General features: G+C 43.8%; 1 protein-coding gene and 1 pseudogene across 1 annotated transcript in view; both read right to left on the bottom strand.

The window, feature by feature from the left end:
• LOC126175665 (ABC transporter G family member 20) overlaps positions 1 to 12,770 on the bottom strand; it is a 779,392-nt gene that overhangs the window by 571,502 nt on the left and 195,120 nt on the right. The window lies entirely within an intron of this gene.
• Positions 2,142 to 2,259, bottom strand: LOC126177874 (5S ribosomal RNA; annotated as a pseudogene).

The following is a 12,770-nucleotide window of genomic DNA, read 5'->3' as shown; positions in this document are numbered from 1 at the left end:
TTTGTAAAACCGAATATCTAAGTGAATCACTTCCTATTATAATACTAGAAGTGGAAAATGTATTTTGTATATAAATAAATATTTTACAGTATTCCGTTCATGTCTCTCTGATGTATATCTACGATTTTCACGCTATTTTGTAAGGAAGATCAAATTATGATTTACTTAATGGTACGGTACACACTTTTACCTTTCCCAGTTGTTCGACTCATGGAGTATGTCTAGGAAAAGTAAGAAAATCTCTTCTCGTCTCAAGATACTGGTTTATTAAACATCTCTTGTTAACGTCGCAGAACTACCTATTGCATGACCTGTGCCACCAGCTTTGTCGGTGCGTAAAAGCTTTGTGTAACGTTAGTACTGATTGCTGTTGGATCTGACTTCTCACCGGAGATAATGCATCGCTGGTCGATTGACGTCAGAGCCATAACTGTGACATGCCAAACACGCCAGCTACCCGCCATGCTGGCGCATGTAGGTGCAGCTCTCCGCTACGGCAATCCATACATCCATGCCATACTGTTGTTGACAGTTCCATTTGCAAGACAGGTATGCTAACGATGGTACGAAGAATCTGGAACTTACATGCCGTATTTCCAATGAAGAGAGATTTATGGAAGGAAAGGCAGATGTAGCACGTTTTGTGAGAGAGATGTGAGAAATGCGTACACCAACACCAGCTCACAAGCAAAAGGAAAGAAGGTCATACGTAAGATTGAGGTTCAAGGTGAAAATAACAATGACAGGATTAGCTGATGGCATGGCTGTCGTCAGGCAAAGTGATGAACTATAGAAACAGTTGAATGAAAAGAATAATGAGTACAAAATGTCGGCTGACAGTAAAGCGAAGAAACACGTATGTAATGAGGAATAGCAGAAATTACATTCACGATGAATTTAACATCAAAATAAAAACATATCAAACTGTGGATGACGTGAAGGAATCTTCCTACGTTGGAAGCAAAATAACGCATAAAGGACGAAGCCAGATATATGCAAGTGAACTAGCACAAACAAAGAGACCATTGTCGCTGGAAGAATATGCCAACATCAAAACATGTCTTTGGAAATAAAGTTCTGAGGATATATGTTTGGAGCAGTGAATCATGGACTAGGCCTACAGTAAAAAACGAAGGAGAGAATCGGAGCGTATAAGATGTGGTGTGACAGAAGGATCTTGAAAATTAAATGGACTGATAATGTAAGAAATCAGTAGGTTCTCTAGAAAATCGGCGACGGGAGAGATATGTGGCAAATACTAAAGCCGTGGCTCACTGGACGAGGCAGCTAACGTTGACATCCACGCATGCGGGATATCCACCGTCACGAGAGAGAACGCCGTCGGCATACGGGACAATCTGGTTAACGTGATATTGCAGAACCTCAGCACTCTCCAGCGGCAGTTGTCGCCCTTATTTTGCTCACAAACCACACAGCTGGTTCACGAAAATGGACACGCTCAAATTTCTGCGTTAGCTCTATCAAAATGCACTTTTCCTCCCTTGTCCATACGCTATTTACGTTCTGTCTGTGGTATACATAAATGAAATCTTCAGTATCCGTGAATATGCAATAAGACAAAAAAAGGAAGATGTATGTCCAGTCAGTAAGGACAACAGCTTACCAAATCGAACAAACTCTCTCCTGACAGATAACGTACTTACATTTACATAAGATCAAGTGTTTCGTAAGAAACACTCACAATCTTTTAGAAAAGAGTGGAAGTTAAAATAAAATCTAGATACATCAGGAATGGAACCCTGTGCGGAGTTAACCATAACATGGTGTTCCTACCTCCTACGCTAGGGTGTAGCTTGGTCATTTCTGAGTTTATTTTTTTTATATTCTTCTGTAGGTTTTAATCGTCGAAATGTTATTAAAATAATAACAGATACTAACAAGAACGATTAGCTTTTCACGAATCTTCAAACCGCAGTACCCTTTAAACGGCTTACTACCTTAGTGGCCCGTCGGGACCATCCGACCGCCGTGTCATCCTCATTTGAGGATGCGGATAGGAGGGCGTGTGGTCAGCATACCGACCTCCCAATCGTTATGATGGTTTTCTTTGACCGGAGCCGCTACTATTCAGTCGAGTAGCTCCTCATTTGGCATCACAAGGCCGAGAGCACCCAGAAAAATGGCAACAGCACATGGCGGCCTGGATGGTCACCCATCCAAGTACCGGCCACGCCCGATAGCTCTTAACTTCGGTGATCTGACGGGAACTGGTGTAACCACTGCGGCAAGGCCGTTGCCACACTCTCATAACACGAGAGTTATTAACAATTTTCGAAATTTTTCCTTTGGTTGTGGCGTGAAACCTTGCCTCTTGACAAATTTCATGATTCTAGCCCAAAGGTAAGTATCGTACAGGTTTCGATGATTGAGATTACATCAAACTATTTGACATAAACTGCCGTATTTTTTGACTGCTTTGACTTAGAAGCTTCTATGTTTTACACCACCAAGGGACAATAGCCCTTAGTATACGACATTAATTTCAACTTAATACGTCTACACGTTCCTGAAAAAAAAGGGCTTTCAACGGTCGGACAGACACACAGACGGACAATAAACTGATCCTGTAAGGGTTCAGGTTTTAGCGATTGAGGAACGGGACCCTAAAAAGAGTATAAAGAATTTGTTTCCCTACTGGTTGTCTGTTTATTGTCTCCAGGCAATCTATTTTGATAAAAAAAAATGAGCATTCTAAGATAGGAAAAGAAATTCACTACTGTATAGCTACATTATAGGTGACAAACCCCTGGAACTGCTAGTCTCTGCCGTAAAGTATCTAGGAGTAACTATCGAGAGCGACTTTAAATGGAATGACCTATAAAACAAACAGCGGGAAAAGCAAATGCCAGACTCAGATTCATAGAACAATCTCAAGGACCGATTGTTGAGTATTGTTCATCTGTCTGGGATCTCTACCAGATAGGACTGACAGAAGAGATGGAGAACATCCAACGAAGAGCCGCATGTTTCGTCAAGGGATCGTTTAGTCTGCACGAGAGCGTTACGGAGATGCTCAACATACTCCATTGGTAGACGTTACAAGAGAGGCGCTGTTCATCACGGAGAGACTTACTGTTGACATTTCGAGACAGCAGTTTCCGGGAAGAGTCGGACAGCATATTTACTTTCCTGCACATACGTCTCGCGTAACGACCATGAGGAGAAAATTTAAGAAATTAAAGCCATTACAGAGGCTTACCGAAAAAACATTCTTCCCATGCGCTATTCGCGACTTGAACAGGATTGCAGGGCTCAGATAGTGGTTCAAAAAGTACCCTCCGCCAGACACCATTAGGCGCTTGCGGAGTATAATGCAGATGATCTGTTTAACGTCGAAGAAAAAAAAAATACAACACAAAACTGGACAGGAAGCTTCACTCTGATAATTTTAACTAAACGCTTTGTACAATGGTGCAAAACATTGAGCGATGGTGTTTAATTACAGTGTTTGTCACACACATTAGAGTTGCGACTAGTTTTGTAGTAGTGATAGTTCGCTCCAGTCACTCTGCTGCCGTAGAACGGGCTTTTTGTCTAGTCGTCCAGTAATTACCCTAAGTGCAGGCTGCTGGGCGCTGACGTCAAACCATCGATTTGTGAGTGTAACAGAAGCAAAGTGGCGCGCGCCGCTCGCCGGGTCCCGTACGCTGGACTTGCCCTTACCTGATCACGTGCCTCAGGCTTCGACGTGACACGCGAGAGTTAACGCATATTCGTACCAGGAAATACCTATTCGGTGTTTTGAGTTATGTCTGCTTGCAAATTTTTTTCATTTCATCCTCGTTTCAACTATTTTCTAAGTGCGTATAGTGTACGTCAGCAAATTTCCAGGAAATGACAAGACATGCACACAGTCTGTACTGAACTGCACAGAGACAGTTCAGATCAACACAAAATTAAATGAATAATGTAAAACAGTCGTTATTTTGCACAACAAAAAAAATGTTCAAATGTGTGTGAAATCTTATGGGACTTAACTGCTAAGGTCATCAGTCCCTAAGCTTACACACTACTTAACCTACATTATCCTAAGGACAAACACACACACAACCATGCCCCAGGGAGGACTCGAAACTCCGCCGGGACCAGCCGCGCAGTCCGTGACTGCAGCGCCCAAGACCGCTCGGCTAACCCGCGCGGTTTTGCACAACAGCTGTAACTGTAAATTTATTTTCTAAGATAAAGTACCTTGTTATAGGAAGTAATAGGGCGACTAGATTTTCAAAATTAAAATGTGGGACACAAATTAGAAGTCGAAATGAATCAATATTTTATGGAGATTTTCGTCAATAGCATGCCGACATGGTAGGTTTGCGGTAAAATACTTTGTTTCTGCTACAACTACATAGATCATCGTACCTTTTGAAACATCCCCTTAGAAAAATTAATGAATTACTGTGCTGCTTAACCCCTTACGTTATTTGATTTTCAAACAGCTGAGCAAAACTGAACGTACTCAGACATTTCTCTCTTTACTTATTCTGATCATCACAAAACTGACACACAATATTTTTAGCGCAACGGAATCTGACTTTCAATAATCCCTACAAAAGAATGGCCCTGACTAACAATAATCTATACCTTTCATGAATCACTAACTTCACAAAAATCTTCGTTACTCAAACTACTGCAATACAGCGAGCGCCAATACTGCCAGCTAAATAAAAGATTCAAACTACTGAAGGCACTAACTACTGATAGGCATAGTTAGCAAATGAAAGATTTTGATAGACAACAAACAATGTATTTACCTTAATAATGTTCAAAAGTCATCATATATATATATCAGTTCATGATATCCAATATTACAAATTTACTCTTTCTGATGGACGCACGTCAAGATCGTCCGCTCTCAAAATTCTGCTATCTCTCTCCCACATCCACCACTGCTGGCGGCTCACCTCCAACTAGACTTGGCCACTGTTTCTATGTTTCGATACAGTGTATCGATACGTGGAACTGTTTCATTGTTTCTAAACAGTGGTGTTTCATTCCGCACTCTGTCGGATAAAGGGACCAGATTCGATCTCGAGCCAGCCACATAAACTGTATCGTTGTTTCAAAATAACGCTGTTTCAGTCCACTTGTGCTTGGACGGACTAACTGTATCGAAACAGTGATGCTTCATTTCACTTTGTCTCGGACGAGAGTCGGGCACGGCACAGATACGGAAATACGTTTAACATACTACTTCATCAAACTCTTTCAAGAGTGTCGAAATCATTTTGACACACAACAGCTTGATGCTTAAGATTTCCGGAAATAAAGTTTCGTTTCTAATTGACTGCTCTATTCCGAAATGGCGTAATATATGCTTTATAGACACTAACAAACAATAAAATAAAGCACACTATTCGCATTCAAAATAATAAAAGTGTGAAAAACATTCAGTTAAATTACACATCTCCTATAAAATATGCTTCTCTGTTCATGTACAGTAATCACATTAAAAAAACTCAAGTAAACCTACAACATTTTGAATTAGAAAAGGCGTAGAGTGGCAGTTTTTAGACATATACATAAATTGGATGTACTTTCAAGCAATGTGAGTGACGGATCATTGATGATGTAATGGTGAACGGGAAGGGCTGGGAAGCATGATGGATTTATAGTAATGATTTGAAACACCTTGAGGAACAAAAATTTTTTCTCTTATATTTCGTTATTTTTTCGATTTATGTGGCTTTATTCATGAGTCTATAGTCAATGTGCCTATTCTCCACAATGTGTGCATGAATATTAGCAGGCCGGGTATATATTATCCATACTAACGAAATTTGGGAATCCCAGCAGCGTATCCGTTGTTTCTGCAGTTTGTTCCTGCCTCCAGTACTATTACAAAACACAAACTGTTTCACTGTTTCGAAACAGCGTTTCGAAACATTACATTGTATTGATTCATTTGTTTCGAAACAGTTATCTGTTTCAGTTTGCCCATCTCTACCTCCAACTGCGCAACGCTACGCGCTATTCACATCCAACTGCCCAACACTACAGTAGCGAATATTCCAACAATGCCAACCAGCCACAGACTTCACACAGCACAGTCAGTGATTTTCATATAGAGCGCTACGTGGCGTTACCAACATAAAAACCTAAACAGCCTACTTACACTTTTTGTTAAAAAACGCACTAAAACGAACATCAAAATACCTTTCATTACTAATTGAGTAAATATTTTGTTGTTTTATTGTTGATTCCAATGATTGTCATAAAAGGTCAAGCGTACAATGATATAAAAATGGGGAAAAAAGTGGGGGATGGGTGGGTAAGTGAGGAGGGGGGATGGGTGTATAGTGAATGAGGGAGTGAATGAGGGAATGGTACACACAAGGGTTAACAGGAATGAATCAAAGATATTAGTAGATAAGGGGTAGAGGATTATTGATGTGGGGGAGGAGATTAAGTAGATGAAGTGAAAGCGGGGGAGGGGGGGGGACTTGATTTCACAGTGACTTCTTTCTACTGGTGAACGCAATGTATCAGATGTGACAGTATCTTGTGCATGACTGTAGTGATTGCTCTTCAGTTTGTGACTGACTTGTTAAAGCTGAATTGTGGAAATGAAGGGAGATTAAGAAGGTCACGCTTAAGGTGAAATGTAATGTACAGTGCCCCGCGTGACACGCAGCTGTAATCCTGCAAGAAACGTGATGCAATAAGCATAGCTTATTTAAGTGCTACAGAAAGAGAGATACTATCGCGTTCCTCTTCCACACTGTACACATTATCTGCTACTTGACGGAACTGTATGTTTGAAACCGAAGAGAGAGATATTCTACGTTTTCTCTTTCTTGTGACTTTGCCCAGCACAGGCGCAATGTCGGCAAGGTTATTAACGGATTGTCATGTTTAATTTAAAATGTGGCCGGATGCTCTTCTTGGTCGCTAGCCCGTTACCTCGCTGGGACGGAATATGTGTACCCTAACTGTCTTTGTGTAGTGTCCGTCCCGTGAAAGTGAACGAAAATTTTCTAAATTGTTGCGAATCATGTAACTGAGGAGGGACTTCGGTACCAGTTCGGCATTCACATGATGGGGTCAGTGATACCACCTAAAAATCGGCCATGCCCTTTCAAAGAAACCATTCTGGCATTTGCCTTAAGCGATTCAGAGAAATCCCGGAAAACTTAAATCAGGATGACCGGACGAGGGTGCGAACCGTCGTCCTCCCGAATGCGAGTCCATTGTGCTAACCACTGCGCTACCTCCTTCGACCCGGAACACCGACTTTCGTCATTAATTCGCCGGGCAGATTCGATCCGGGGCCGGCGTACCTCCCCCCTGCTGAAATGGTTCAAATGGCTCTGAGCACTATGCGACTTAACAGCTCAGGTCATAAGTCCCCTAGACTTAGAACTACTTTAAAAAAAATGGGTCAAATGGCTCTGAGCACTATGGGACTCAACTGCTGTGGTCATAAGTCCCCTAGAACTTAGAACTACTTAAACCTAACTAACCTAAGGACACCACACAACACCCAGCCATCACGAGGCAGAGAAAATCCCTGACCCCGCCGGGAATCGAACCCGGGAACCCGGGCGTGGGAAGCGAGAACGCTACCGCACGGCCACGAGATGCGGGCAGAACTACTTAAAACTAACTAACATAAGGACATTACACACATCCATACCCGAGGCAGGATTCGAACCTGCGGCCGTAGCGGTCGAACGGTTCCAGACTGAAGCGCCTAGAACCGCTCGGCCACAACGGCCGGCTGCACCTCCCCGTCTTAGGAGCTTTGCTTTAACTTATCCGGCTACCCAGGAGTGTACACCAGAGACGGAGATGATGCACATAACTGCATCACCTGTGCCTAACTCCCAGAAATACACGAGACTTGCTGTGTAAAAAATTGCGGTTCTCGCTAAGGATTACATCCATATACCATAAAACTGATGATTTTCTTGTGATCGCGTTGTCGAAGAAACTGTAAGTAGAAAACTAAAAGAACAGGGAACATAGCCGTGGATAGGAAAGTACTATGACATTTTTCGATTGCACAAAAATACACTCCTGGAAATTGAAATAAGAACACCGTGAATTCATTGTCCCAGGAAGGGGAAACTTTTTTGACACATTCCTGGGGTCAGATACATCACATGATCACACTGACAGAACCACAGGCACATAGACACAGGCAACAGAGCATGCACAATGTCGGCACTAGTACAGTGTATATCCACCTTTCGCAGCAATGCAGGCTGCTATTCTCCCATGGAGACGATCGTAGAGATGCTGGATGTAGTCCTGTGGAACGGCTTGCCATGCCATTTCCACCTGGCGCCTCAGTTGGACCAGCGTTCGTGCTGGACGTGCAGACCGCGTGAGACGACGCTTCATCCAGTCCCAAACAGGCTCAATGGGGGACAGATCCGGAGATCTTGCTGGCCAGGGTAGTTGACTTACACCTTCTAGAGCACGTTGGGTGGCACGGGATACATGCGGACGTGCATTGTCCTGTTGGAACAGCAAGTTCCCTTGCCGGTCTAGGAATGGTAGAACGATGGGTTCGATGACGGTTTGGATGTACCGTGCACTATTCAGTGTCCCCTCGACGATCACCAGTGGTGTACGGCCAGTGTAGGAGATCGCTCCCCACACCATGATGCCGGGTGTTGGCCCTGTGTGCCTCGGTCGTGTGCAGTCCTGATTATGGCGCTCACCTGCACGGCGCCAAACACGCATACGACCATCATTGGCACCAAGGCAGAAGCGACTCTCATCGCTGAAGACGACACGTCTCCATTCGTCCCTCCATTCACGCCTGTCGCGACACTACTGGAGGCGGGCTGCACGATGTTGGGGCGTGAGCGGAAGACGGCCTAACGGTGTGCGGGACAGTAGCCCAACTTCATGGAGACGATTGCGAATGGTCCTCGCCGATACCCCAGGAGCAACAGTGTCCCTAATTTGCTGGGAAGTGGCGGTGCGGTCCCCTACGGCACTGCGTAGGATCCTACGGTCTTGGCGTGCATCCGTGCGTCGCTGCGGTCCGGTCCCAGGTCGACGGGCACGTGCACCTTCCGCCGACCACTGGCGACAACATCGATGTACTGTGGAGACCTCACGCCCCACGTGTTGAGCAATTCGGCGGTACGTCCACCCGGCCTCCCGCATGCCCACTATACGCCCTCGTTCAAAGTCCGTCAACTGCACATACGGTTCACGTCCACGCTGTCGCGGCATGCTACCAGTGTTAAAGACTGCGATGGAGCTCCGTATGCCACGGCAAACTGGCTGACACTGACGGCGGCGGTGCACAAATGCTGCGCAGCTAGCGCCATTCGACGGCCAACACCGCGGTTCCTGGTGTGTCCGCTGTGCCGTGCGTGTGATCATTGCTTGTACAGCCCTCTTGCAGTGTCCGGAGCAAGTATGGTGGGTCTGACACACCGGTGTCAATGTGTTCTTTTTTCCATTTCCAGGAGTGTACATTAAAAAATCCACAAATAAGGCATGCAACTAGAAGTTTTCTGAAGTCTTGAAATCTTTATTTCATTTTCCTAGTCCACCCGTGGACTAAGGGTAGCGCCTTTGATTCATAATCAAAACGTCTTCGGTCCAGGGTTCGATCCGCGCCACTGCCTAAATTTTGATAAATAATCAGCATTGGCGGCCGAAGACTTCCGGCATAAGAAGTCACCCTCATTCTGCCAACGGCCTTGTCAAAGAGGGCGGAGGAGTGGATAGAGGTTCAGGGCACTCTCTTGTCCTAGGGGTGGGAAATTGCCCCTAAAGGCGGAAGAATCAGCAATGATCAACGACATGAGGCTGCAGAAGGCAATGAAAACCACTGCATTAAAGACACGTAACGTGTATCCACAGGACATGTGGCCTGTAATTGAAGAAGTGTCATGATGATCTCTCCATTGGCAAAAGATTCCGGAATTGTCCCCCATTCGGATCTCCGGGAGGGGACTGCCAAGGGGGAGGTTACCATGAGAAAAAGATTGAATAATCTACGAAAGGATAACGTTCTACGAGTCGGGGATTGGAATGTCAGAAGCTTGAACGTGGTAGGGAAAATAGAAAATCTGAAAAGGGAAGCGCAAAGGCTCAATCTAGATATAGTAGGGGACAGTGAAGTGAAGTAAAGGAAGACAAGGATTTCTGGTCAGATGAGTATCGGGTAATATCAACAGCAGCAGAAAATGGTATAACAGGTGTAGGATTCGTTATGAATAGGAAGGTAGGGCAGAGGGCGTGTTACTGTGAACAGTTCAGTGACCGGGTTGTTCTAATCAGAATCGACAACAGACCAACACCGACAACGATAGTTCAGGTATACATGCCGACGTCGCAAGCTGAAGATGAACAGATAGAGAAAGTGTATGAGGATATTGAAAGGGTAATGCAGTATGTAAAGGGGGACGAAAATCGAATAGTCATGGGCGACTGGAATGCAGTTGTAGGGAATGGAGTAGAAGAAAAGGTTACAGGAGAATATGGGCTTGGGACAAGGAATGAAAGAGGAGAAAGACTAATTGAGTTCTGTAACAAGTTTCAGCTAGTAATAGCGAATACCCCGTTCAAGAATCACAAGAGGGGGAGGTATACTCGGAAAAGGCCGGGAGACACGGGAAGATTTTAATTAGATTACATCATGGTCAGGCAGAGATTCCGAAATCAGATACTGGATTTAAGGCGTACCCAGGAGCAGATATAGACTCAGATCACAATATAGTAGTGATGAAGAGTAGGCTGAAGTTCAAGACATTAGTCAGGAAGAATCAATACGCAAAGAAGTGGGATACGGAAGTATTAAGGAATGACGAGATACGTTTGAAGTTCTCTAACGCTATAGATACAGCAATAAGGAATAGCGCCGTAGGCAGTACAGTTGAAGAGGAATGGAAATCTCTAAAAAGGGCCATCACAGAAGTTGGGAAGAAAAACACAGGTACAAAGAAGGTAGCTGCGAAGAAACCATGGGTAACAGAAGAAATACTTCAGTTGATTGATGAAAGGAGGAAGTACAAACATGTTCCGGGAAAATCAGGAATACAGAAATACAAGTCGCTGAGGAATGAAATAAATAGGAAGTGCAGGGAAGCTAAGACGAAATGGCTGCAGGAAAAATGTGAAGACATCGAAAAAGATATGATCGTCGGAAGGACAGACTCAGCATAAAGGAAAGTCAAAACAACCTTTGGTGACATTAAAAGCAACGGTGGTAACATTAAGAGTGCAACGGGAATTCCACTGTTAAATGCAGAGGAGAGAGCAGATAGGTGGAAGGAATACATTGAAAGCCTCTATGAGGGTGAAGATTTGTCTGATGTGATAGAAGAAGAAACAGGAGTCGATTTAGAAGAGATAGGGGATCCAGTATTAGAATCGGAATTTAAAAGAGCTTTGGAGGACTTACGGTCAAATAAGGCAGAAGGGATACATAACATTCCATCAGAATTTCTAAAATCATTGGGGGAAGTGGCAACAAAACGACTATTCAAGTTGGTGTGTAGAATATATGAGTTTGGCGATATACCATCTGACTTTCGGAAAAGCATCATCCACACAATTCCGAAGACGGCAAGAGCTGACAAGTGCGAGAATTATCGCACAATCAGCTTAACTGTTCATGCATCGAAGCAGCTTACAAGAATAATATACAAAAGAATGGAAAAGAAAATTGAGAATGCGCTAGGTGACGATCAGTTTGGCTTTAGGAAAAGCAAAGGGACGAGAGAGGCAATTCTGATGTTACGGCTAATAATGGAAGCAAGGCTAAAGAAAAATCGAGACACTTTCATAGGATTTGTCGACCTGGAAAAAGCGTTCGACAATATAAAATGGTGCAAGCTGTTCGAGATTCTAAAAAAGTAGGGGTAAGCTATAGGCAGAGACGGGTCATATACAATATGTACAACAACCCAGAGGGAATAATAAGAGTGGACGATCAAGAACGAAGTGCTCGTATTAAGAAGGGTGTAAGAAAAGGCTGTAGCCTTTCGCCCCTACTCTTTAATCTGTACATCGAGGAAGCAATGATGGAAATAAAAGAAAGGTTCAGGAGTGGAATTAAAATACAAGGTGAAAGGATATCAATGATACGATTCGCTGATGACATTGCTATCCTGAGTGAAAGTGAAGAAGAATTAAATGATCTGCTGAACGGAATGAACAGTCTAATGAGTACAGAGTATGGTTTGAGAGTAAATCGGAGAAAGACGAAGGTAATGAGTAGTAGAAATGAGAACAGCGAGAAACTTAACATCAGGATTGATGGTCACGAAGTCAATGAAGTTAAGGAATTCTGCTACCTGGGCAATAAAATAACCAATGACGGAAGGAGCAAGGAGGACATCAAAAGCAGACTCGCTATGGCAAAAGACGCATTTCTGGCCAAGAGAAGTCTACTAATATCAAATACCGGCCTTAATTTGAGGAAGAAATTTCTGAGGATATACGTCTGGAGTACAGGATTGTATGGTAGTGAAACATGGACTGTGGGAAAACCGGAACAGAAGAGAATCGAAGCATTTGAGATGTGGTGCTATAGACGAATATTGAAAATTAGGTGGCCTGATAAGGTAAGGAATGAGGTGGTTCTACGCAGAATCGGAGAGGAAAGGAATATGTGGAAAACACTGATAAGGAGAAGGGACAGGATGATAGGACATCTGCTAAGACATGAGGGAATGACTTCCATGGTACTAGAGGGAGCTGTAGAGGGCAAAAACTGTAGAGGAAGACAGAGATTGGAATACGTCAAGCAAATAATTCACGACGTAGGTTGCAAGTGC

This window comes from Schistocerca cancellata, chromosome 3 (genome assembly GCF_023864275.1).
Source record: "Schistocerca cancellata isolate TAMUIC-IGC-003103 chromosome 3, iqSchCanc2.1, whole genome shotgun sequence".
In the NCBI taxonomy this organism is placed as follows: domain Eukaryota; kingdom Metazoa; phylum Arthropoda; class Insecta; order Orthoptera; family Acrididae; genus Schistocerca; species Schistocerca cancellata.
This window is presented reverse-complemented; position numbering and strand designations above follow the sequence as displayed.